The 23718-nt window shown below is 40.8% G+C and overlaps 1 protein-coding gene across 4 annotated transcripts in view; it reads left to right on the top strand.

Annotated features, from left to right (window-relative positions):
* Positions 1–23718, top strand: part of RALGAPA2 (Ral GTPase activating protein catalytic subunit alpha 2) — a 529040-nt gene that overhangs the window by 14282 nt on the left and 491040 nt on the right. The gene's annotated exons all lie outside the window — the stretch shown is intronic.

Here is a 23718-nt window from a genome sequence, read left to right as displayed (position 1 = left end):
GTCTACGGCGCATGCGCCGTAGACAGCGGTGCCCATTTTCGGGCAAATATCTCCTAAACCATATAGGTTTAGGAGATATTACTTGGACCTACAGGTAAGCCTTAATCTAGGCTTACCTGTAGGTCAAAGTTGTTTGGAAGGGTTTACTTCCATTTTAAGTGTAAATGACATAATGCCCAGAGAGCTGCCCATAGAATCTACAAGAGTCAGACTGTGAATATTATACACATTTTTCTGTATATTTCATATCATTAGAATGTGCAGTCTTTTTTTTTATTTTTATTAAATCAGACGCTTGTAGATGTGTGTTGGGCCCAGAGAATCGGCAAGGCACTATCACTAAGCAGGAAGCAAAGCCTGCACAGGTAATGAGTAAATTTAGCTCATGTAAATATACAATAACATAGAAACGAGGTATAATTTTAGCATTTTGTATTTAGCAAAATAGAATATTAAAAGCAATCTAGAGATTTATACTTTTTTTTTTTTCCTTTCATTGTGAAGTCAAATGGCTGAGAAGATTGATACTCTTGGTTACTTCTCCAGTATTTCCTTTTTTCTTTCATGAAGCCATTTTGGTTTGTTTGAACGGATAGTAGGTTATTCAAGGTTAATCAATATATTCTTAAAATATTTCCCTAGCTCATCACATGCTGGTTTGAAAGAGGCATCTTTTAAAGTGTCCTTACTAATGTAGGGGCCTGTTCTTTCTACTTATGAATAAGTGATGAGAATAGTTCTATGCAGAGTGTTGTCACTAAGTGCGAGGCCTCGGACATGAGCTCCTCTTTTATGGAAAATATTGTGAGTTTTTGCCAATGGGTGGGGGGGGGGGAGGGGATGTAAAGGACAACTTTTGGAGTAGTATTGAATTTTGAAAGTGTATTGACATTTTAAATTAAGTATTCAGTTGCTAATTATTTAATGAAAGCAATAGTCCACCATTTGGAAAGAAAAACTAATATATGCACATTATTAAAAACAAAACAAAAAAAAAAGTGTATTTAATACATTTTTTGCATTGAAAGTTGCAGAGCATTGCAACTGAAATGAGTGCTTTTCAGTGCGCAGGCTCCAGAAGATCCTTCTCCAATCCCCAGGTCAGTATGGAGGTACAAACCTGCCGTTATGGGGGTGGAAGAGTTAAATAATGGACTACAAGTGCAGACACTATCTACAAGTCCTTGTCCAGCAGATTGGACTTGTGGTCTTTCCATTCACAGATCCCTTTTATTTTTACTTGTTGATCCTGTCAGTAAGGTTTTGTCCGGATGGGCACTTGCACCCGTCTTTCATTTTTTAAATTTTTTTAGGTGTCTACATCTACCCGGGCTGCATGCAGGCAGCCTATAGAGGTGATGCAGCGGCTTCACGGACACCACCTCATATCAAAATTTGACAACTGTGCAGGAACAGCTGCACAACCCTGAATGCAGACACTAGCTGCTCCTACACAACTGTCAAATTTTGACATGCAGTTGTGTCCATGCATCTGCATCCGCCTCTATAGGATGTTTATACACGCTTGGGGCAGATATTAAAATAAAGTAGCCTGCACACATGGCAGATGCCAGCAGCCGTCCGAACAGTGCCTTACACACCTACTCAGAGTGACAATGCTTACTAACTTACTCTGTCTATTCAACAGCAGTGTTGTCACCTTTGAAGAAGAAGAGTCAACACCTCACCCATATGTCTTCCACATAGAGAGAGAACTGGGAATAATAATATCTATTAACTGTCAAATACAGGTAGCGAGCATAGGAAAATATCTACTCACAAGTTCTTTGGTGGGCTCTACAGGTGTGTGTGTTTGTGTTTTTTTTTTTTTTTTTCTGAGATCTATCAAAAACTCTTTGGTATAATTAACAAACTAAAAGAAAGCGATTAAGAGAAGTTAGTTGTTGAAACAGAACACTTGGGTGGGGAAAGAAATACCTGTTTCTGTTGAGGATTAACAGTAAAAAGAGTTATAGTTACCTTATTTCTTGCTCCTAACGTATTTATCCTAATGTATTGCATTGTGAGGATGCCGAAGGCCCACTCAAAACTCGTAGTGTCCCAGAAAGGCAGTGGCTATCTGAGAGCGAGAGTTAAAGCCAGCCATAATCCGAGCGATTCTCTTACCTGCAAACACAGGTCCCTCCTGTGGAGCTATTGTGTTTTCCCAGCAGGGGGCGCTGTCCTGGGCAGGAGAACACACAGTGGTTATTGCTAGCAGCTTTAGCTACTTGCAACTTGCTACTTACATGAAAAATCTAGCATGCTAGTTGTACCCGATTAGATCGATCAACTTGGGTACACTCAGCCTACCCATACATGGTTCGAATCTTGGCCGGTTCATCTTAGTGCGTTTGTAGCAGCCTCCCTCAGCTCCTCTTTTAATTACCGTATTCATCAGCCTTTAACACACGCCCCAAGTTTAGGAAGGAATTTAAAAGGAAAAAAAACTTTTAGGAGGGAAGTTTAAGGAAAAAAACTTACATTTAAATGCCCATCAATGCAGCCTTGTCAGTGTCGTATGCAGCCTTGCATTTGCAGCCTTGTCAGTCATTTACCGTTTAAAAATGGCGCCGGTAGATCTCGGCCGTTCTCGGCTATTTTCGGCTGCACTCGGGCCGTTCTCGGCTATTTTTAGCCGCACTCGGCCAGTTGTCGGCTGCTTTCGGCCGTTGTCGGCTGCTTTCGGCCGCACTCGGCCGTTGTCGGCTGCTTTCGGCCGCACTCGGCCGTTGTCGGCTGCTTTCGGCCGCACTCGGCCGTTGTCGGCTGCTTTCGGCCGCACTCGGCCGTTGTCGGCTGCTTTCGGCCGCACTCGGCCGTTATCGGCTGCTTTCGGCCGCACTCGGCCGTTGTCGGCTGCTTTCGGCCGTTGTCGGCTGCTTTCGGCCGCACTCGGCCGTTGTCGGCTGCTTTCGGCCGCTTTCGGCCGCTTTTGACTTTCCGAAAGCCGCAGAGAACGGCCGAGTGCGGGCAAAAATACACGGAAGCCACAGATAGCGGCAGAAAGCCCTAGCAACAGCGGGGGATCGGCATATAACACGCACCCCCCGATTTTTTTCCCCCTGATTTTAGGGGGAAAAAGTGTGTGTTATACGCCAATAAATACATTGCTTACCTGAGCCGATTTCTGTCCAGAGATGTCCGGGACTCTCCTCCTAACTGGCCATTGGCTCCTGTGGCTGTCAAAGTCAGTTAGCCAATCAGGGGAGAGAGAGGACTGGGTCGGTCGGGCTCCGTGTCTGAATAGAAACACATAGCTGTGGCTCGGCTCAGGTGCCCCTGTAGCAAACCGCTGGCCAGGAGCAGCGAAGAGGGACCTGAGAAGAGGAGGATCCAGGCTGCTTTGTGCAAAACCAACTGCACAGAGGAGGCAAATATATATATATATATATATATATATATATATATATATATATATATATATATATATATATATATATATATATATATATATATATATATATATATTTTTTTTTTTTTTAAATAGACTTTAAAATCACTTTAAGGCAAGTATGGTTGCTTTTTATGTTCATCAAGATAAACAGGAACATTTAACCCTTGCAGTACAGGAGTCCATTTTCATTTTACCTGGAGTTCAACTTTAACACTTTTAATAAGGGACAAAGTTTCAGGCACTTATAATAGCTGTATTTGGAAACCGGTTATGAGAGAAACAAGTAGGAAATTCTTATTTTCTGACTATCCTAATGATCCAGTGCTTGATATATTTTCTGACTAACGAGTATAGGAGGAATGCTATAATATGCCCTACTTTCACTTGCAGCATTCTGTTCCTGCTCTGTGATGTACTAAAGCCAGATATAACCAGGCAGCTGGCATTTTCAGAAAGAATCCAGACATGGCCGCCGTATTTTTGTCATGCACTTTAAAGCTTTGTCATCAGAATCTTTTCTTGTGCTGCTATGTAGGTCAGAGTTATTGTACATTGATGTTCATTGTCTGTGACGGTCACACATCGTAAACACAATTCTTCCTGGGTGTATAACCTGAAATCAGATCTACTGTCATCGAAACAATTGTCTCAGTTTTTGTCACCTCCGCTCTATTATTAATGTTTTTTCCTTGTCTAACTGTTGACAGCGTTGTTGCTTTTCATAATTGTACCGAGATGTGAAGGTGTAAGAAGAGATTGTTCATTGGTTGTGAAGATCGGGAGGTGTAAGCATTGTGATAAGCAGAATCAGGCAAGAGCATTCCTGGTCTTGACATCACTAAGAGGAATATTTTCAGCTGTCGCTTGGGTGATAGAGCGGACTGCGCAAAGGCTCTGTCTGATGCACACATGTTGAAGTTAAGAGTTCTTTAGAAAACGTTACACCTAGTATGTTTTTATTTATTTTTTGTTATTTATATAAAATATTTCAAATTACAAATTATACAATCTCTCACAAAATATCTTTGAATACAGTTAATACATTTTAAAACTGATATAGGCCATATCTTCACTAACAGTTGATGCCTCTAACCAAATTATCTACCCAAATTATCACTTCTGCAGTCTGTTGGGTCACACACACACACACACACACACACACACACACACACACACACACACACACACACACACTAAAATATAGTTTGAGGTAATGATATGGAAGCAAATACACACACGCACACACTCTTTTTTACAAATGAACATTTAATCCATTACAGAGAATTTCCAGAGCACTCTGAATTCATTAAAACGATAGCCATTCATGTTAAGATTTCACTCATTTAGCCCTCATTCCATCATGAATGTTCTGCCCAACTGCTTTGATTTTCCAATCAAATTGCGTGGAGCCCGGTGGTGCAAATGAGCCACCTATGGCTTTAATTTCAGTAAATTTAGCAGCAATTGGTCAAAAATCGGAGCAGTGTTGCCAGCATTAGCTATAAGGGATGATTCCATGAACTTAGGCCATTAGCTTCTGTATGTGTAAAGCTTGAGACAGCTTGACCTATGGAGTTTTGTAAACAAAAGGATTTTTTTCTACATGAAGTAAATTGATTAAGATATAAAAATGTAAAAAAATTCACACATCACCTATATTAATATACATTATTTTATATTTATCTGACTCATTTAGTGTAGTAAATTAAATACAAAACCCTTACATATTTCCTTTTTAAAGGATACCTGTCATGAGAGGAAAAATGTCTACCTCTGCTGATCTTCCATTTAGAAAATGTCACTTGTCTGGCTGTTATGTTGACCCTCTTGCTTTACAAATACTGTAGCTGCTGACTTTTAATATTAGTAGTACACTTACCTGTCCACTAATCCAGCGGTGTCTTCCCTGGAGCCAATTTTTCAATCGTGTGTGGGCTTTTCAGCCGACTTATTTTTTATTTGTTTTTGAAACAAATTTGACGGACCTGATTTTTATTTTATTTTTTTATTTTTATTTTTTTATAATTTCCCTTTCAAGAAATGCTATTAGAGGTTGATCTTGACTTTCATATAAACACCACAGAAATGGCCATGTATGAAGGCTAACAGTGTCTGATGGCTAGTGTACCAGGCATAACTAAGCAACTATGTGTATGTGTGTGTGTGTGTGTGTATGTATATTATATAATTATATAAATATATATTTATCGAATCTTCATATTGCCACTAAATCCTCAGCATTATTTGGGTTTAGGATCCCGATACATAACTAAATATATCTCATGGATTTAGTCATACACGTGTGATAAATGCATAATAGATTAACAGCTGAACAATGAGGAGCACACCTAAGGCTGGGTTCACACTATGTGCAGAACGGCTCGCAGCAGGTGGTCCGGTGCATCCTCGTTCATCATTTCAGGGGTGAATCGGGTCCAAATTTTTGCCTGAATTCAGACCTGAAACTGAGCCAAAGACTCACAGGAACCTTCTGCAGTGCTGTCCGCAGCCACTCCATTAAGAGCCGTTCACACTCTCCTGTCATGCGAATTGGATGCGGGGAAGCCCACATCCAAATTGCATAAGTGTGAACCTGGCCTAATGCCGCTTACACACGGCCGGACTTTCTGGTAGAAAAGGTTCGACGGAATCATTTCATCGGATAGTCCGATCATGTGTGGGCTTCATCTGACTTATTATTTTTTTTTCAAAAATTCTGATGAACCTAGAAATAGAACATGCTTTAAATCTTTCCGACGGAATCAATTCCTATCGGGAAAACCGTTCGTCTGTATGCTGTTCCGACGGACCAAAAATTACGCAAGGGCAGCTATTGGCTACTGGCTATTGAACTTAATTTTTCTAGTCCCGTTGTACGTGTTCAATGTCACCGCATTCTAAACTATCGGACTTTGGTGTGATCATGTGTAAGCAAGTCCGTTTCAGAGGAACTACATCGGAAAAACAGTCAGTTTATTCTGACGGAAAAACCGGTCATGTGTACGCGACATTAGACTGACTTTTGTCTCAAAAGGTGACTCGCCAGGAATTAATCCGAGCTGTTGTCTCCATCCTATAAGGAGGACAACTTTTGGCATCAATCGACATCAGGGATGCATACCTGCATGTGCCTATTTTTCACGTTCACCAGAGGTGTCTGTGTTTCAAAGTAGAAAAGCTCAGTTTTCAGTTTATAGCCTTGCCTTTCGGTCTGGCTACTACACCTCGGGTGTTTACAAGAGGTATAACAATTGTAGCATACCTATATGACCTGTTCTTGTTGGACAGGTTGGTAGCCTGCTTAGACCAGAGCATGGTCACCACAATCATACCTGGGTTGGGCCACAATCTAGAGAGATCTTCTTTAAAACCATTAAGGAAGGCTAAGAGTACTTGGGTCTGATTATAGATACAGCCCATAAGAGGGTGTTTTTACCCCAAGCAAAGATCAGTTCCATAAGGGAGCTGGTTCAGGTGGTCAGGGCAAAGAACGGTCCTTCTATTCGCCTTTGCATGAGGTTGTCGAGAGATGGTGGCTTCATTCAAAGTGGTTCCCTATGCTCAGTTTCAGTCGAGACTGCTGAAAAATGGTATTATGTCTACCTGGCATGTAGAAGGTATGCTATAGGGGAAATCCTTTCCTTTGTGCAAATAGGATTTAGAAATGTAGCTGGCCTTGAGTACTGTCAAGGGCCAAGTTTCTGCCTTATCAGTATTGTTCCAACGGCCACTTGCTTTGCATTCTCTGGTCCGTGGTTCCATACAGGGGGTGACCTGGCTTAATCTACTGGTTAGGTTACCCTTAAAACCTTGAGACTTGAATTTGTTTTTTGTCAGTTTAGAAAAACAGCCTTTTTGAGCCTATACGATATATATTCTTGATCCTTGTTTTTTTCTGCAAGAAGGGCATCAGAATTGGCTGCTCTTTCTTGTAAAGAGCCATATTTAACCATTTGCAGACCGCCGCACGCCAATGTACGTCCCTAATTTGGGGGCGTATATCGTTGTTATGGCCGCAGCTGGCTGCCATAACCACGGTATCCCCGTGTTTAGCCGGCGGTCGGCTACAAGATAAAAGTGGTCTCTGTGGCGGATACAACGCGAGATCACTTTTATCGGTGGCGGGAGAGGGCCCCCCCCTAGAGGCGATCGTGTCTGTTCTCCTGTCCGGTATGGAGATGAGTGAGGGGAAGTTGGCCCCCACCCGTCTCCATACTATAGCGGGGCGGAAGCGACGTCAAGACGTCACTTCCGCCCATACTTCTAGAAGGCATATTTATTTATTTATTTTTTGTTATTTTTTCAAAATGACAATATTTTTTTTTTTTTTTTTTTTTGCGTCTGCTAGTGTGCAGAAGCAAGCGCATATGTGAGTAGCGCCCGCATATGAAAATGGTGTTCAAGCCACACATGTGAGGTATCGCCGAGATCGGTAGAGCAAGAACAATAATTCTAGCCCTAGACCTCCTCTGTAACGCAAAACATGCAATGGGTAGATTTTTTTTAAATGTCGTCTATGGAGATTTTTAAGGATAAAGGTTTGTCGCCATTCCATGAGCGGGCGCAATTTTGAAGCGTGACATGTTGGGTATCAATTTACTAGGCGTAACATTATCTTTCACAATATAAAAAATAATAATAATTGGGCGAACGTTACTGTTGTGTTTTTTAATTAAAAAAGTGTGCTTGTAAGACCGCTGCGCAAATACGATGTGACAAAGTATTGCAATGACACCCATTTTATTCTCTAGGTTGTTAGAAAAAAAATGTATAATGTTTGGGGGTTCTAAGTAATTATCTAGCAAAAAAATTTAAATGGGGATTAGATGACACTGCAGAGAAGACACTACTGTGGGTTGCACAGGACACTGTGCTGTGTTTTTATTGGGGGCTTGATAGTTTTCACCTTTTTGGTTTCCTCCATGTTGTCCAGGTAGATCTCAACCTCTGAAAAGTTGCCTGCCCCTGCTCTTGATCGTGCCAATGAATCCAATATTGATAGACTTCCTTTAAAACCGAACTCCAGGAATTTAACCACTTTACAAATTATTTTGGCTTACTATGAATTAAGTCCAGCAAGGTGTATGCCACCTTGTAGACTCACCTCTTTTATTTACAACTGATCACAGATCGAGGTAAAGGGCCAATCACAGTGGCTCTTTATGATATAATCAGCTGTGTTCAGTCACAGTTAATCAGACGTAAACAAAAAAGCCGATTATTGGCATTCCTTTCCTCAGGTGCTGTCGCAGCATGAGGGAAGGAGAGACAGTCACTGGCAAGTGTGACAGGGGACATTTACACAGATAATTGGGGCGCTGATCATTAGTGCAGCCCCAACTGTTCCTATGTTAGTGTAGTGTTTGGTGCACTTACTTTCAGTGTTCGGTGCACTTACTTTCAGTGTTCTCCTCGTAGTCCGGTCAAAAAGACCGCCCGAGGAGAATGACATCACTTCCTCCCTGCCTGTGTTTACTATACACAGCGGGAGGAAGCTTCTCATTCGCCAGGAGCGATCGAGAGGGGGTGGCCAGAAACCAACGGCCATCCCCTCATCCCGGATCGCTCCTGAAGCGAAATGGACCGCCGTATCCAGCGGAAGGGGGTCCGATCGGACCCCCCCACCCGCTCGAAGGCAAGCACTTACATGTACGTGCTTGTGCCTGTACATGCCATTCTGATGAAATACATTGGCATGCGCGGACCTTAAGTGGTTAAATACCACCAAAAGACAGCTCTATTTGTGTGAAATTTTTTTAAAAATTGTATATGGGTACAGTGTTACATGTAGGGCTGAAACAACTAATCGATTATGAAATTAATCCATTATTATTTTCATAATCGATTAATCGGCCACTAATATAATGGGGTTAAAAAAATCTAAAATGAGCCCTTTATAGTACAAAAAGAGCAAATCGCTACTGTAAATATTACTTTCACTGTCTCATATTAAAAAATGAACCCCTTAGAGTAGTAATTTATTTGCTCTTTTTGTACAAATTTTTTTTTTTTTTTTTTTAACCCCATTATGTTACTAAACTTCTCAGGCCTGGGTCACACCTCTGTGTTTTTGGTGCTATTTGCAGAAACACACTACAGTTCATTAACATTGTTTCCTATGGGACACGTTCATATCCATGATTTTTTTCAGCTGCTTGGAAAAGCAGCTGTATTTGGAAAAGACAAGTACTTTTTTTTTTTTAACACAAAACAGTGATATTTTGTTTTTTTGGTTCAATATACTTCAACGGAGAAGCTGCAGAAAAGCATGTAATAATATGTTTTTGCGGCAATTTGTGTTTTTGAATCTGCCCAACAACAAATTGGCCAAAAAAAATGTAAAAATACTAGAGGTCGACCGATATATCGGCCGATATTTGCCGTTTTTTAAATAATCGGCATCGGCCGATTGTGCTGATAAAAAGCCGATTTAGAACTGCAGCGGGACTTTGAAATGACTTCTGTATAGAAGTCAGTGTAAGTTGCCCGAGTCCTCATAGAAACCCTTTCCTCCTCTCTGGGCAGGCTGCCAAGAAAAGAACAGAAAGATACAATGTTTACACTTCTGAATGAATGAAATCATCTCTGTGTGTAGAAGTTCTCAGTTTAACCATTTAAAGACTAAATCTTTTCTGACACTTGTTGCTTACAAGTAAAAATCCTGTATTTTCTGCCAGAAAATCACTTAGAACACCCAAAAATTATATATATATTTTTTAGCAGAGATCCTAGGGAATAAAATAGCAGTTGTTGCAATATTTTATGCCACACGGCATTTGCACAGAGGTCTTTCAAATGCATTTTTTTGGGAAAAAAAATACACTATTTAAAAAATAAAAATAAAATAAAAACAGTAAAGTTAGCCCACTTTTTTTTTTTTTTTTTTTTGTCCAAAAGTTTTGACTACCTGTTTTTTTTTTTTAATACATCGTTTGTTTTTTTTTGTTTTTTTAATCTAAATCATACATACAAGTAAACTGATTGGAGGTTTTGTTTTGTTTAATGTTTAAATGTAAGAAATGTTCTGTATCACTTATGAAGACTGCTTTCACACTGGAGCGGGCAGGCGTTGATGGTAAAACGCAAGTTTTAGCGGCTCTTTACCATAATTTTAGCGGTGCTATTTGGCTGCTAGTGGGGCACATATAACCCAGCTAGCAGCCAAGGAAGAGGTTAAATGCGCCCATGAAGCACTGCTGCCAAATCGCATTGCATGCGCTTCGGCAGTGGTGCCCATTCATATCAATGGGCAGGAGTGGTGGAGGAGCGGTATACACCACTCCAAACGTGCTGCTTGCAGGACTTTTTTTTTTTAAGATCCTGCCAGCACATCGCCTCAGTGTGAAAGCACTCTGTCTTTCACACAGACTGCAGGGGAGCCATTTTGCAGGCACTTTACAAGCGCTATTTTTAGCCCAAAAGCACCTGAAAAACGCCCCAGTGGGAAAGGTGTGTTAGATCAAGGGGGATTAAAAAAAATAATAATATAATAAAAAAGGAAAAAAATAAATAAATAAAATAAAATCGGCCTAACATATCGGCCCAAAAAAATCGGCATCATATATCGGCTATCGGCCGCCATGATTTCTAAATATCGGCATCGGCCAGAGAAAAACCCATATCGGTCGACCTCTAAAAAATACAAATCGCAGCAAAATGACCTTTTTTTTTTTTTTTATAAAGGTTTTTAATCAATTAATCGAAACAATAATTGGCCAACTAATCGATTATGAAAATAATTGTTAGTTGCAGCCCTAGTTACATGTTCGCGCAATTGTCATTTAAAGTGTGACAGCGCTGAAAATTGGCCTGAGCAGAAAGGGGGTGAAAGTGCCCAGTATTGAAGTGGTTAAGGTGCAAAATGCTAGTGTGGTCATGCTTTCTTCACATCTTGAGTCGCTGATCCAGAACAAGCATACAGACAATGAAGTGTTATGTTACCTGACTACTTTTTACAGGTCAGAGGCTTTCAAATGAAGCAGCTATACAAACAACAGGCCCAAAGGAACAGTGCTTTCAAGGATTCTGCATGTATGTGTGTATATAGCTGTTTTCTGCATATAGATCAGTACGTGTCAGCATACCTAATGTAAGTTATACAAAAATATATTATTTTTCTCTGCTCCAATTATCTTGAAGTGAGAACGTGGTTTAAAATGTAATTTACAAAGTGAAAAACTCATAGGAAATCCTCATCTGTGCTCTAATCATGTCTGCTTCCTTCCTAATATTACTGGAGAAATGTACTTGCTGCCTGGCCCATTATATAACTGAATGTTTTTACTGTAATTTTAAGTGTTTGATTCCCCTTATCGCTCTTGAGAGAGCCTGAGGGTGAAAACTGTGCAAGGAAGAGATAATGTTCTCATTTATGCCTTCAACATACATGAATAATGTGTGTTCTTTCTTTTAGTAGAAGCAGCATACATGTGACTAGATAGATGTGTAACATAAGTATTGCTTAGCTGGGACTTATGAATTCTTCATTTCTGCTGAACATGCATAAATAGAGGTAAAACTAGACTAGATTGCTAACATAGCTAAATGGTATATAAACTGTAAACCGACTATTTACAGTTTATACATCATTTATACCTGATCTTTATAAATGTCTTCCTTTTAGTAAGGCTCCGTTTACACCTGATCCCCGGCGGAATCTCTGCGATTCTGCCCACGATTCCAAATCGCTGCAAAATGCAGGACACGCTTGCTATGTCATTACTGCTGAAACACACGACGTTGTTGGCAAAAATAAGCTAATTTTCCCTTTTGAGCGACAAGCAGTGCGATTTACCACAACAAAATTGTGGCGAGATTCGGGTGCCTTTAAGAACTAATGGCATCGTAAACATTTCTCGTGTTTTGCAGTGATTTGAAATCCTGGGCGGAATTGTGCCAATCCACCCGCGATCAGGTGTGAATGGAGCCTAATAGTCTAAGGTAGGCCATAGATGATCTCATTGTCTTTTTTTCCACATGGGATCGATCCAGAGCCTGGGACCAGCTTTGTGGCGTTGGCCAACAGCGAGCTTTAGCGCATAACATAGTGCACTCCTACGATCCACAGGAGAAGTAGGACCAAGAGAGCTTTGGCCCTACTTCTTCTTTAACCACTTTAATACTGGGCACTTTTATCCCCTTCCTGCCCAGGCCAATGTTCAGCTTTAGTGCTGTCACATTTTGAATGACAATTGCGAAGTTTATGCCACATTGTACCCATATGAAATTGTTATTGTTTTTTTTGAGACAGAGATTTATTTTTGGTTGTATTTAGTTACCACTGGGTTTATTTTTAATTTTTTGCCAAGTAAATGAAAAAAGGCTGAAAAGACTGAAAAAAATAAAAATTTTTTCTTAGTTTCTGTTATAAAATTTTGAAAATAAGTAATTTTTTTTTCTTCACTGATGGAGTGCCACCGACGAGGAGGCACTGACGAGGCTCCGTTGATGGGCACTAATCAGTGCAAATGGTGTACCCACTGTGCATTTTGACATCAAATTTCGATTTAGTATTAGTTATATAGTCTTTTGACTAAAATGCCATTTTAGTTTTAGTCATCTCCAATATATTTTAGTCAGTGAAATTAACACTGCCTGTCAGATCAGCTCTCCTTTCCTCACATTCTGTCCCTGTGTGAGGAATGGAGAACCGATAACTGGCAAGTCCGTTTACAGGTGGCCAGCTGTGATTGGACACAGCTGATCACATGGTCCGCTGTGATTGGCCCTTTACCCCAAAGGACACAGCAACACAGAGTGTGGCTGATGTGCACCCCAGGGGGCACGCGGGAGGCACACACATGAGAGGATGTCCTCCCAGAACTGGTGACCCTTGCTGAAGTCATCTTTCAGCTATAGCGTGGGCAGAAAATGATTAACCTATAACTACAGGTAAAACTTTTTGTTTAGTTTTGGATGAGTGGAGAGGGATTAGAACACCTGTCAGTTTTTTTTTTTTTTTGGTCAGTGCCGCGTTTAGGGAGAGTCATCCTCTATATGTCCTGGTAACAGTTGACACCTAAAGTGAATTGAAATACCAAATTTTGGGTTGTCCCCCAGAACAGGGATACAGGGGAACTAGTTCTGGTGACTACCAGGATTTCCCTGACTTTGGAGGATTGTACTCTTCTTTCCTGTTTTGGCTTTGGAACAAAAAGTGAAGGGATATCCCCCAATGGAAGACAGATAGCATAGAAATTAAGAGGGGTTATAACGCTCCCTTACTCTTTCCAGAATGAAGAAAAAAAGGTTTACCTTCAGGTGTATATGAAAAATGCATGTTCTAGTGGATATGTTACTGGAAATGAAGTGTGTTTGTGTAAGGGTGTTTCATTTTTCCAAAGAATGTAAAAGATATATATGCCAAATTTCAAGAAGATTGGATAATATTTAGGGGTTGCACACATTGATCACTTTTATCAAAGCAAAGTCTGTGGCTTCACTTGATGAAGAAAGTCCCGTCATCCAAGAGAAGACTACAAATAGTTATTAAAACTCTCACTCTTGTACCTAGGAGGTTGGTCTAAAAACTACTTCAGTTTCAGGATCCCAGGGGCATTGCTTCAAGCAAGTTGGATGGCAAAGGCAATATATGCACTTTAAAATGGTCCTCTTCATTAAACAGTTGAATATTCCTCAACGACAATTGGAAGGAATGAAACGGGTTGCACATTTTGTCAGCCTCATATATGTTCGCTTTTGGCATGAGATAATTGTAAGTCGATGGGCTCCAAAGAATGATTTGGATATGCTACAGAATTTTGAGCACTTACCCAGATGCAGACGTCAAAAAATGTACTCTCACAGTTGCTAAGAGACACCTTTGGTATCTGTCAGAAACAAACGTAGGATTGGCTTTTTTGGACGAACGTATTACTCAGGCTGTTAAGGAAAATATGACAAAAAATTTAGAAACCAAACCTGCAAAGAAAAAGGAAGTGAAATGATTAGAGGGTAAAAACATGGTTTTTGAAGGAAAAGACCTGAGCCATTTCGTTAATAATAAAACAGACGTTATTTGAATTGTTTGGGATCCATGATGTGACAGAGTACAAGGGATTGCATCGTTCAAAGTTGATTAATATAACACATGTTTTGCCTATCATTACCTATTAATCTTAGTGTATAGTTTTAATAGTATTTTACGTTTTTTTGTGATTTCTAGTTTTCCCAATAAAAGTAATTAACATTGAAAAATCATATTTTTTGCCTGCTTTTACAAAACAGATCAAAGTGTGCAACCTCTAAATATTATCCAATCTTCTTGAAATTTAGCATATATACCTTTTACATCACTCAGACTCAGGGCATAAGCCAAGTCTGCAAAAATGTTAGTTTATCTTTGTGTGTGTGTGTGTGTGTGTGTGTTTTGTATTAATACTGTGTGTAGGATACATTTACATTGTAGCACTTTTGCTGTCCCCTTCTCACCTTGCTGAGCAGTGCTGAGAAGGTACTTTTGCATAGAATTAGTAATTGCATTTTATTCAAACACTGCCAAAAAGATGTGATAGAAGTGTCAAACACGTTCCCATGTGGCTTAATCTTTATGATTTGCCTGTGAAAATTCACTTGTAAAATTCACAGTTCAGAAATGACAAAAAGACAGCTTTATGTAATCCCTTACCTTCTATGAAGAAAGTGCATTGCTATTTTGTATTAGAAATTCTAAGCAAAAGGCCAATCTTTTAGAGTGGTACTTGGGTTCAATTTGTCTTTCTGTTTCCTTGTTAGGTTTGAAAATCTTTACATTTTGAGTTCAAGTCCACTTTAAGGTCTTGCGTTCACTGAACTTAGTACACTCTGAGAGTCCCTATATTATTAAATTGGTTTTCAGACAGATGGGCCCGGATTAGGGGTATGTGCATGCATGTTAAAGGCATTATAATGAAAGCTCCTCTAGGGCCGGGACTGGGGTAAATGGTTTAGTATACTTTGTAATGTCAGAACTTTAACATTACAGGGTATAATAAAGAAAAAAAAACAAAAAACTGAAACCCAAGTGTGTCGCATCATTTGCAGAGTCACACAGGATATGACTAGCATTAGAAACAGATGGTATAGCAAGTAAGGAATCGGTTCAAATTACTTTACCTGTGATAGCAGCTGTTCATATGTAAAACAGTGCACCGTCCCCGTTGGGCTTCCAGAACACTTCAGTGCTCAGCTACAAAGACAAGACAATATACATAATGCTGGGATATGATTCTTATATATACTGTGATATATGTAGCAAAATCTAAACCAGATCGGAAACAGTCTTGTAGGTCTATGTGACAACAATGTACTGGGTTCTTTCGAACTATTTCAGGTCCGTTTTCAGGCTCAAAGAGATACACATGGATTGCTGCATTAAAAATGGCAAATTAGGTACTGCCTAGTCTGTTGACTATTATGCATATAGCAATACCAATGTGCAAATATGAACAGTATAAATATATACAGTGCTCAGCATACATGAGTACATCCCAACAGATTTGTCAGAAAACCTTTACTTTCCTTTCAGAATCAACTTTTTCTATGGGATGCTATACTACAAAATACTCCCACAAATACGGGCCATTGATTGAAACCAAGATTTGTTAAGTTGCACACACAAAAAATATTTTTCCTAACAAATTCATTCAAGACCATGTTGCAAAAATGAATACACCCCAGTGAAATTCTTTAGAAGCAAAGCTACATTTTAGACAACAAAATCCTAATTAGCAAGAATTCAAACACAGGTGAGTTTAATTATTCATTAAACAGGTATCTAGCAGACCGTTGATTATAAAAGGGTGTTGTTTAACAAAGAACCCCCTTCTCATGTCATGCTGTTGGCAATGGCACCACATGGAAGTGAAATGTCACAAGACCTGAGAAAGAAAATAATTTCTTTACACAAAGGTGAAGGCTACAAGAAGATCAGCAAAGCTTTATGTATCAGAATTCTGTAGCAAAAGTGATACAAACATTTAACAAAGATGAAACCGTAACCATCTCACAGATGTCCAGGCCTTCCACAGAAGGTAATGGCTCAACAGGCGTGTCTTCTGATGAGAAGGGTTGAAGAAATTTGCCATGCAAGTTCATTGTAGTTCGCCAAAGAAGTAGAACGCCAACCTGGGCGTGATGGTTTCCTGTGACACAATACGGCGTTTGCTGCAGAGGAATGGCATACATGGGTGTTGTCCATGGAAGAAGCCTCTCCTAAAGCCCATGCACAAAACAACCCGCCTAGAATTTGCCAGGGCCCATGCTGAAAAAAAAGACTACCAGGACTCTGTACTCTGGAGTGATGAGACCAAGATAAATGTTTTTGAAACTGATGGCTTCAAAACTATGACGTCGCAAAGGTGAGGAGTACAAATAAAAATGCATGGTGGTGGCAGTGTCCTTCTGTGGGGCTGCATGAGTGCTGCTGGTGTTGGGGAGCTGCATTTCATCGATGGTATCATGAATTCACAGATATACTGTTCTGTATTAAGAAGATGCTACCATCACTCCGTGCCCTTGGTCGTCGTGCACTTTTCCAACATGACCATGATCCAAAACGCACATCTAAGGCCATTGTTGCATTTCTGAAGAAGAACATGGTGAAAGTATTTCAGTGGCCAAGTATGTCTCCTGATCTCAACCCAATCAAACACCTATGAGGAATTCTTAACAGACAAGTTGAGCATCACTCTCCATCCAGCATCGAGGCTCTAAAAGAGGTTGTTCTTGAAGAATGCAAAAAGATGCATGTTGCAATATGTCGCCAACTTGTTCATTCCATCCTTCGATAACTTGGTGCTTGCTAATAATGGGGGTCATACAAAATACTAGATGTAGCAGTTCTTGTTGTGGGGTGTATTTGTTTTTGCATCAACTAATTTGTGTAAAGCCTGAAGATTTTGTAATCGGTTATATTATTAATCTTACTTTCACCTAATTAGCTAAACAAATGTTCTATAAAACTCCCAGTTTTGTAAACATTTTGGAAATTGTTCTTGTGTTCATTAAAGAGGAAGTAAAGGCAAAAAAAAAACACACCATGTGAGGCAAAGGCATAATGAGCTAGTATGCATAGCATACTAGCTCATTATGAATAACTTACCTGAGAACGAAGCCCCCGAAGCGGCCCTCCGTCTTCCTTTTCGCCACTGCCATGTATCCCGGAGCGACTTCCGGGTCTCGCTGCTCCGGCCCTGTGATTCCCCGGAGCCGCGATTACGTCACTCCCGCGCATGCGCACGGGAGCCGACACGCGCGGCATATCACCGCGATCTGCGGCATATCGCCGCAGCCTGCCCAGTGCGCTTGCGTGCCGCTGTCTACGGGTAAATATCTCCTAAACCGTATAGGTTTAGGAGATATTTCTTGAACCTACAGGTAAGCCTTAATCTAGGCTTACCTGTAGGTCAAACTGGTTTGTAAGGGTTTACAACCACTTTAAGATATTGATTAAAATCTTACTTTTCAAAAGGGGTGTAATTTTATGCTGAGCAAAGAACAAAAAACAAATATATATATTCTATCCACATGGGAACGCGTTTGACACTTCTATCACATCTTTTTGGCAGTGTTTGAAAAAATGCAATTACTTATTCTATGCAAAAGTTCTTTCTCAGCACTGCTCAGCAAAGTGAGAAGGGGACAGCAAAAGTGCTACAATGTAAATATAACACACACACACACACACACACACACACACACACACACACACACACACACACACACACACACACACACACACACACAATATTTTTTTTTTTATGTATATTGGTCCATATCCTTGTGCTTCTTCATTCATTGAAATGTGACAAACGATTGTGCAATCTTCTAACCGTGCCAAGTGCTATCCCTTTAAATATTGTGCTCCTACTCACTCACCGAAAAGTATGGACTCTTATGTTTTAAATAAGAGTCATATGCCTGAATAGTAATCTTAGTTGAGCTGGAGCTTGTAGTCCTCCTTAGTGGCTGTGTCCTACCATACCGATGTTAATTTATCTCATAATGCATGCACGGTATCTTACAAAAGTGAGTACACCCTCACATTTTTGTAACTATTTTATTATATATTTTCATGTGACAACACTGAAGAAATTACACTTTGCTACAATGTAAAGTAGTGAGTGTACAGATTGTATAACGGTGTACAGTGTGTACAGTGGTTTAACAGGACAGGTTCTACTCAGATGGTCGACCAAAGAAGTTGAGTGCACATGCTTGGCGTCATATCCAGAGGTTGTCTTCGGGAAATAAACATATGAGTGCTGCCAGCATTGCTGCAGAGGTTGAAGGGGTGGGGGTCAGCCTGTCAGTGCTAAGACCATACGCCACACACTGCATCAAATTGGTCTGCATGGCTGTCATCCTAGAAGGAAGCCTCTTCTAAAGATGATGTACAAGAAAGCCTGCAGTTTGCTGAAGACAAGTAGACTAAGGTCTGATGAGACCAAGATAAACCTATTTGGTTCAGATGGTGTTAAGCGTGTGTGGCGGCAACCAGGTGAGGAGTACAAAGACAAGTGTGTCTTGCCTACAGTCAAGCATGGTGGTGGGAGTGTCACGGTCTGGGGCTGCATGAGTGCTGCCGGCTCTGAGGAGCTACAGTTCATTGAGTGCCTCATCAGTGCTCATTTGTGCAGCCTCATCAGTGCACATCAGTGAAGGAGAAATTAAAGTGCTCAGTAAGCAAGTGGTTCAAATCAGTTACACTCACATGCACATAGAGAAATGCAAGCAGAAAACCACCCCGTAAATAGCGCATGGGCGTGCGTCCGGAAATGAAGTCACCAACAGCTGTCACTGACGTGTTTCGCCTCTCAGCTGACAGCTGTTGGTGATGTCAATGTGATTTGACTTCCTGTTAAAGTGTGGCTGTTTGCTCTCTGTGGACCCACTGCATGTAGGCACATAGCCACCCTCTCTCTCACCCCCAAGATAGGCTAGGGACTATAAAATGTGTATTGTGCATGGAGCAAATAAAGTAAGAATGAAAATGAGAGGGTTGGGAGCTTATGTAAGATGTTACAAGGAGGCAGAAAACACAGTGAAAAACTATTTCATGCAGATTAGATTAGGAGGCCAGTGGATGTGAGTGCATTATTTTTGGAGAATAAGGATACAGTTCAGTGTCAATTTATCCTAAATATATATATTTTTTTTTATCTGTGCAGCTCTATGCTCCTGACAATGCTCTAATTTCTAGGAGTGAGCTGAACATATCAGGGGGCTGGAGGAGGCCATTGGCTACAGATCGGGGATCTCAATAATTAACTCTTTCATTGTCACTGCCATGAGTGTGCATCATTTAATCAACCTTCAGCCAGGTATATCAAGGTTGTCACCTATGGGACTTCCTTAAGCCTCGTACACACGGTACGATTGTTGGCCAGCCGAGCGTTTGATTTTTGTCAAAAGGGCGTGTGTCAGGCATGCTCGGAATCAATGCTCACCAAATACGAAATTAGCAAAAAAGGGGCCCAAAGGGTGGCGATCAAGAGCTGTATTCCTTGTAGTATGTCACTACGTTCGTGTTTGTGGCACGACAATTGTGTACCAATTGTATACTATTGGTACACAATTGTCGTGCCACAAGCACGAACATAGTGACATACTACAAGGAATTTCAGCTCTTGATCGCCACCCTTTTGGGCCCCTTTTCTTGCTAATTTCGTATTTGGTGAGCATTGATTCCGAGCATGGCTGTTTGTACTTTCGACTTTTGTGTGACGGATTTGTGTACTGGCAATATGAAAATCTGACGTCAAATTGTTGTCAAATTTACCAGCCTGTGATCCAACATTTGTTGACCGAAAATTGGACAACAATTTTCAAAAGGAGCATACTAACAGTACAACAGTCAGTCAACAGACAATCCCCTGCCAACAATTGTACCGTGTGTACAAGGCTTTAGGGAACAGGATATGGGAATGACTTTCAGGCATAGATCAAACATTACTTAGTCTAAAGGCCCGTACACACGGTCGGACTTTTTGACAACAAACATGCAAATTAGCTGTTTTGGAGCAACATCCGACTGTGTGTACGCTCCATCGGACAAACTTTTTCTGTTTTCATCTGACTTTTGTTGGCTCTGCGAACGGACAAACTTTTTGACAACAGAAGTCCGATGGAGCAAAGTCCGACCGTGTGTATGCAAAAGCATCGGACTTTTGTACAAGGTACAAACACGCATGCTCAGAACCATTGCAAACGATCAGACTACAATACAGAAGTTGACCAAAGGTGGCGCTGGAGTCATTGAACGTCCTCTTTTGAAGTGGCGTCCATACGTTGTGACGTCACCACGTTCGTGTTTGTTGTCAAAAAGTCAGACCGTGTGTATGCAATACAAACTTGTGGACAACACACTTTGTACAAAAGTCCACGGAAAAGTTTGTACAAGTCCGACCGTGTGTATGGGGCTTTAGACTCTGTACCTCCAAATCTTCCATCATCTGCCAGTTCAAATATCTTGCCTCGTACTGGCATTTTATGGGACAGATTTCTGAGACTATTTGACATGTTCTTTAAAACATTGCAACTAAGCACCTGAAATCTCTCTTGTTCTACAGTATACAGTGTGTACACAATTTTCTATGATGCAGGGTGATGTTCCTCCCTGTATTTTGCAATGTGCTGTGTTTGATAGTTGTCTATTATTTATAGAGGCAAAAAAGTTAAGGATAAAGTTAAGGAATTAAAGATGATGCTAGGTGAGTGGTTTTTGATGGGATATAAGCTTTTTAACCAAGGCATTGGTGAATTGAGCTAATAAGAGCAATTTAAAAAGAGATGGATGCTTTGGTTTTTAATCAGGTATTCTGACTTATACTTTGCTATTTAATAGTGTTGGCTTTACTCCTCGGCTCAATTAACATTATTTATTCAGATATCTTTAACAAGATCAGTCTATATTGACCCATGTGCATGCTCCAGCTGTAATTTTAAAGGCAGGTTTATATATGAGTTTTGTTTTTATTGTAGAAGAAACACAGACACTTTGACAAAGATGCCAAACATTTTTTAAAGAGAACCTGTCATGACTAATTTTATGTCAAAATCTGGCTAATCTTTTTGAGACTGATATAACTGTGCAGGTTTACACATAAAGTGTCAAGTGCTGGTGGCACTGGTTCTCAAACCTGAAGGCTGTAGTTCCAGTTTACACCAGCGGGTTTCTCCCAGCTGCTAGCCATTTCTAGGAATAAGTCTTCAACTGCTGCTGGCTACTGGAAGGGTATTTAGTTCCTACCTTCGGCTGGGTTCACACTGTGCAGAGCGGCTCGCAGCAAGGGGTCCAGTGTGTTCCTGTTTACTTTTTTCCGGGAGCAAATCGGGTCTGAATTTTTGCCAGAATTCGGACCTGAAACTGAGACAAGGATGCACAGGACTCTTCTGCTGTGAACTTCTTGGCCTCCCCGGAGATGTGTGAACTGGCTCCATTGAGAGCCGTTCACACTCTCCCATCATGCAAATTGGATGTGGGGAAATCCGCATCCAATTCACACAAGTGTGAACCCAGCCTTGGTTATTATTTGTGCGTCTGTGTTTTGTCTGTCCTGCTCATGCTCTGTTTATCGTATACATATTTAGGTTGTTCGTTTTTTGGTTTTACTTCACTGTCCCATTTAATGTTCATACTTGCTTTCTTATGGTCTTTAGGCATTTAAATGCTGTGTGCTCTCACGATTCAAACCCTTCTCAAGATCTATTTGCAGCTCATCCTGGACCAATTTATTATTAAGGTTGCCTTTCCAATTTTTGTGGCCTCTTGCCTGCCCTCCCTTGGAGGCTGGGGGGGGGGGGCCTTCATTGCCGGCTTCCCGGTCCAGTTTCCAACACAGAGGAGACAAACCTTTGAGGGGTCATTGAGATTTCTCCATGAAACGCCTCCTTTTTTTTTTCTCCTTGCTTTTAAATAGAATAATGGAATGTTTACCTGTGACATCATTATAGCACATATGCGTTTCCTAAAGCCTGAAGAAAGAATTTAATTGAAACGCGTCGGGTGAAGGATAACATTTTCATGCATGTGGTACCAAACCAGCTGCCGCTTTTACCATGGTTGATGTGCTACCTTTTGCATTATTTTACATATATAAGACTTAAATTGTAAGTGTGCCTTCATTAAGCATGCTCTTGCCTACCCTCCATATCCCTGCTCACCCGAAGGCCCCTCTCACACGGGACGAATCCGTAATGATCCGCCCCGTGATGATCCGCTTGCTCAGCGGGGATCGCTCCGTTTATCCCCGCTGAGCTGCCGGATGACAAGGCGGTCCCTGTACACTGTGTCAGATCTCTGCTCTCCTCTATGGGGGATCGGATGAACATGGACCATCTGTCCGTGTTCATCCGATCCGCTCTGCAGACGGATAGAAAAATAGGATTTTCCTCCGTCTGCAGAGACGGACGATATTGGGTGTCTGCGGATGTTCATCCGCAGACACGCTATCCCATAGGAATGCATGGATGTCTGTATTTCATCCGCAAACGGATGGATGAAATACGGACATACGGTTCGCATGTGTGAAAGGGGCCTTAGGCTCCATGTACACGGGACGCTGAGGCAAAGTCCTCTGAACTTCTTTTTTTTTCTTTTTTTTTTTTTTTAAAGCTTGAAACCGGCATTTAGAAACGCCCGTTTAGCTGCATTTGCATGCCGTGTTTAGCCACGTTTTGTGTCTAGAAGCGTTTAGTAAGGATACTATCATAAAACCCTCCCCAAGCTCAAAAAGTTTTTAGTTAACTATTTCAGCCATTTTGTGAGACCAGAGTGAATAGCAGCAGCAGAGAAAGCAGCAGTGTCCTTGTATTTGTCCCTTATTTCTGTGCTTTTTTTTTTTTCCCAATGGATCCCATAATGAGCACATGTGAGGAAATGCTCCTGACGTTGCTTTTTATGAGGCTAGAACGATGCTGAAAATTGTGTGCAAGGACCAGAGTTCATTGCTACTGGACCCATCCATCGATCATGCAGCGCATGTCAGTAAGATATTTTACCAACATGTACATACAGCTACGTACCTACCCTGATACATTTTTTTAATGTTGCGCGCATGTCCATTGCCTTATTTGACATTCTACTAGAAAAAGTTTGGCCCAGGCTGACACGTTTGGACGCTGATATGAGGGAGAGTGTGCCACCAGAGGAACGTCTGTTGGTGACTATCAAATTTCATGAAACTGTTTTATCACGTTGGTGGTCAGGCTCAATGGTGGTGTCATCTTTTTCATATGTAACAACATATTGGTCAAATTACAATTATACTTTGTAAAACAACATTGCTAGTGGTGTATTGGATTGGATCAAGGGCTATATATGGTCTATGAATCATTGCAAG

The sequence above is a fragment of the Lithobates pipiens genome, unplaced genomic scaffold (assembly GCF_037356315.1).
Source record: "Lithobates pipiens isolate NorthernLeopardFrog02 unplaced genomic scaffold, aLitPip1_a1.2 Scaffold_18, whole genome shotgun sequence".
NCBI lineage: Eukaryota > Metazoa > Chordata > Amphibia > Anura > Ranidae > Lithobates > Lithobates pipiens.
Note: the sequence above shows the minus strand (reverse complement) of the source record. Positions and strands in the feature narration are given on the sequence as shown.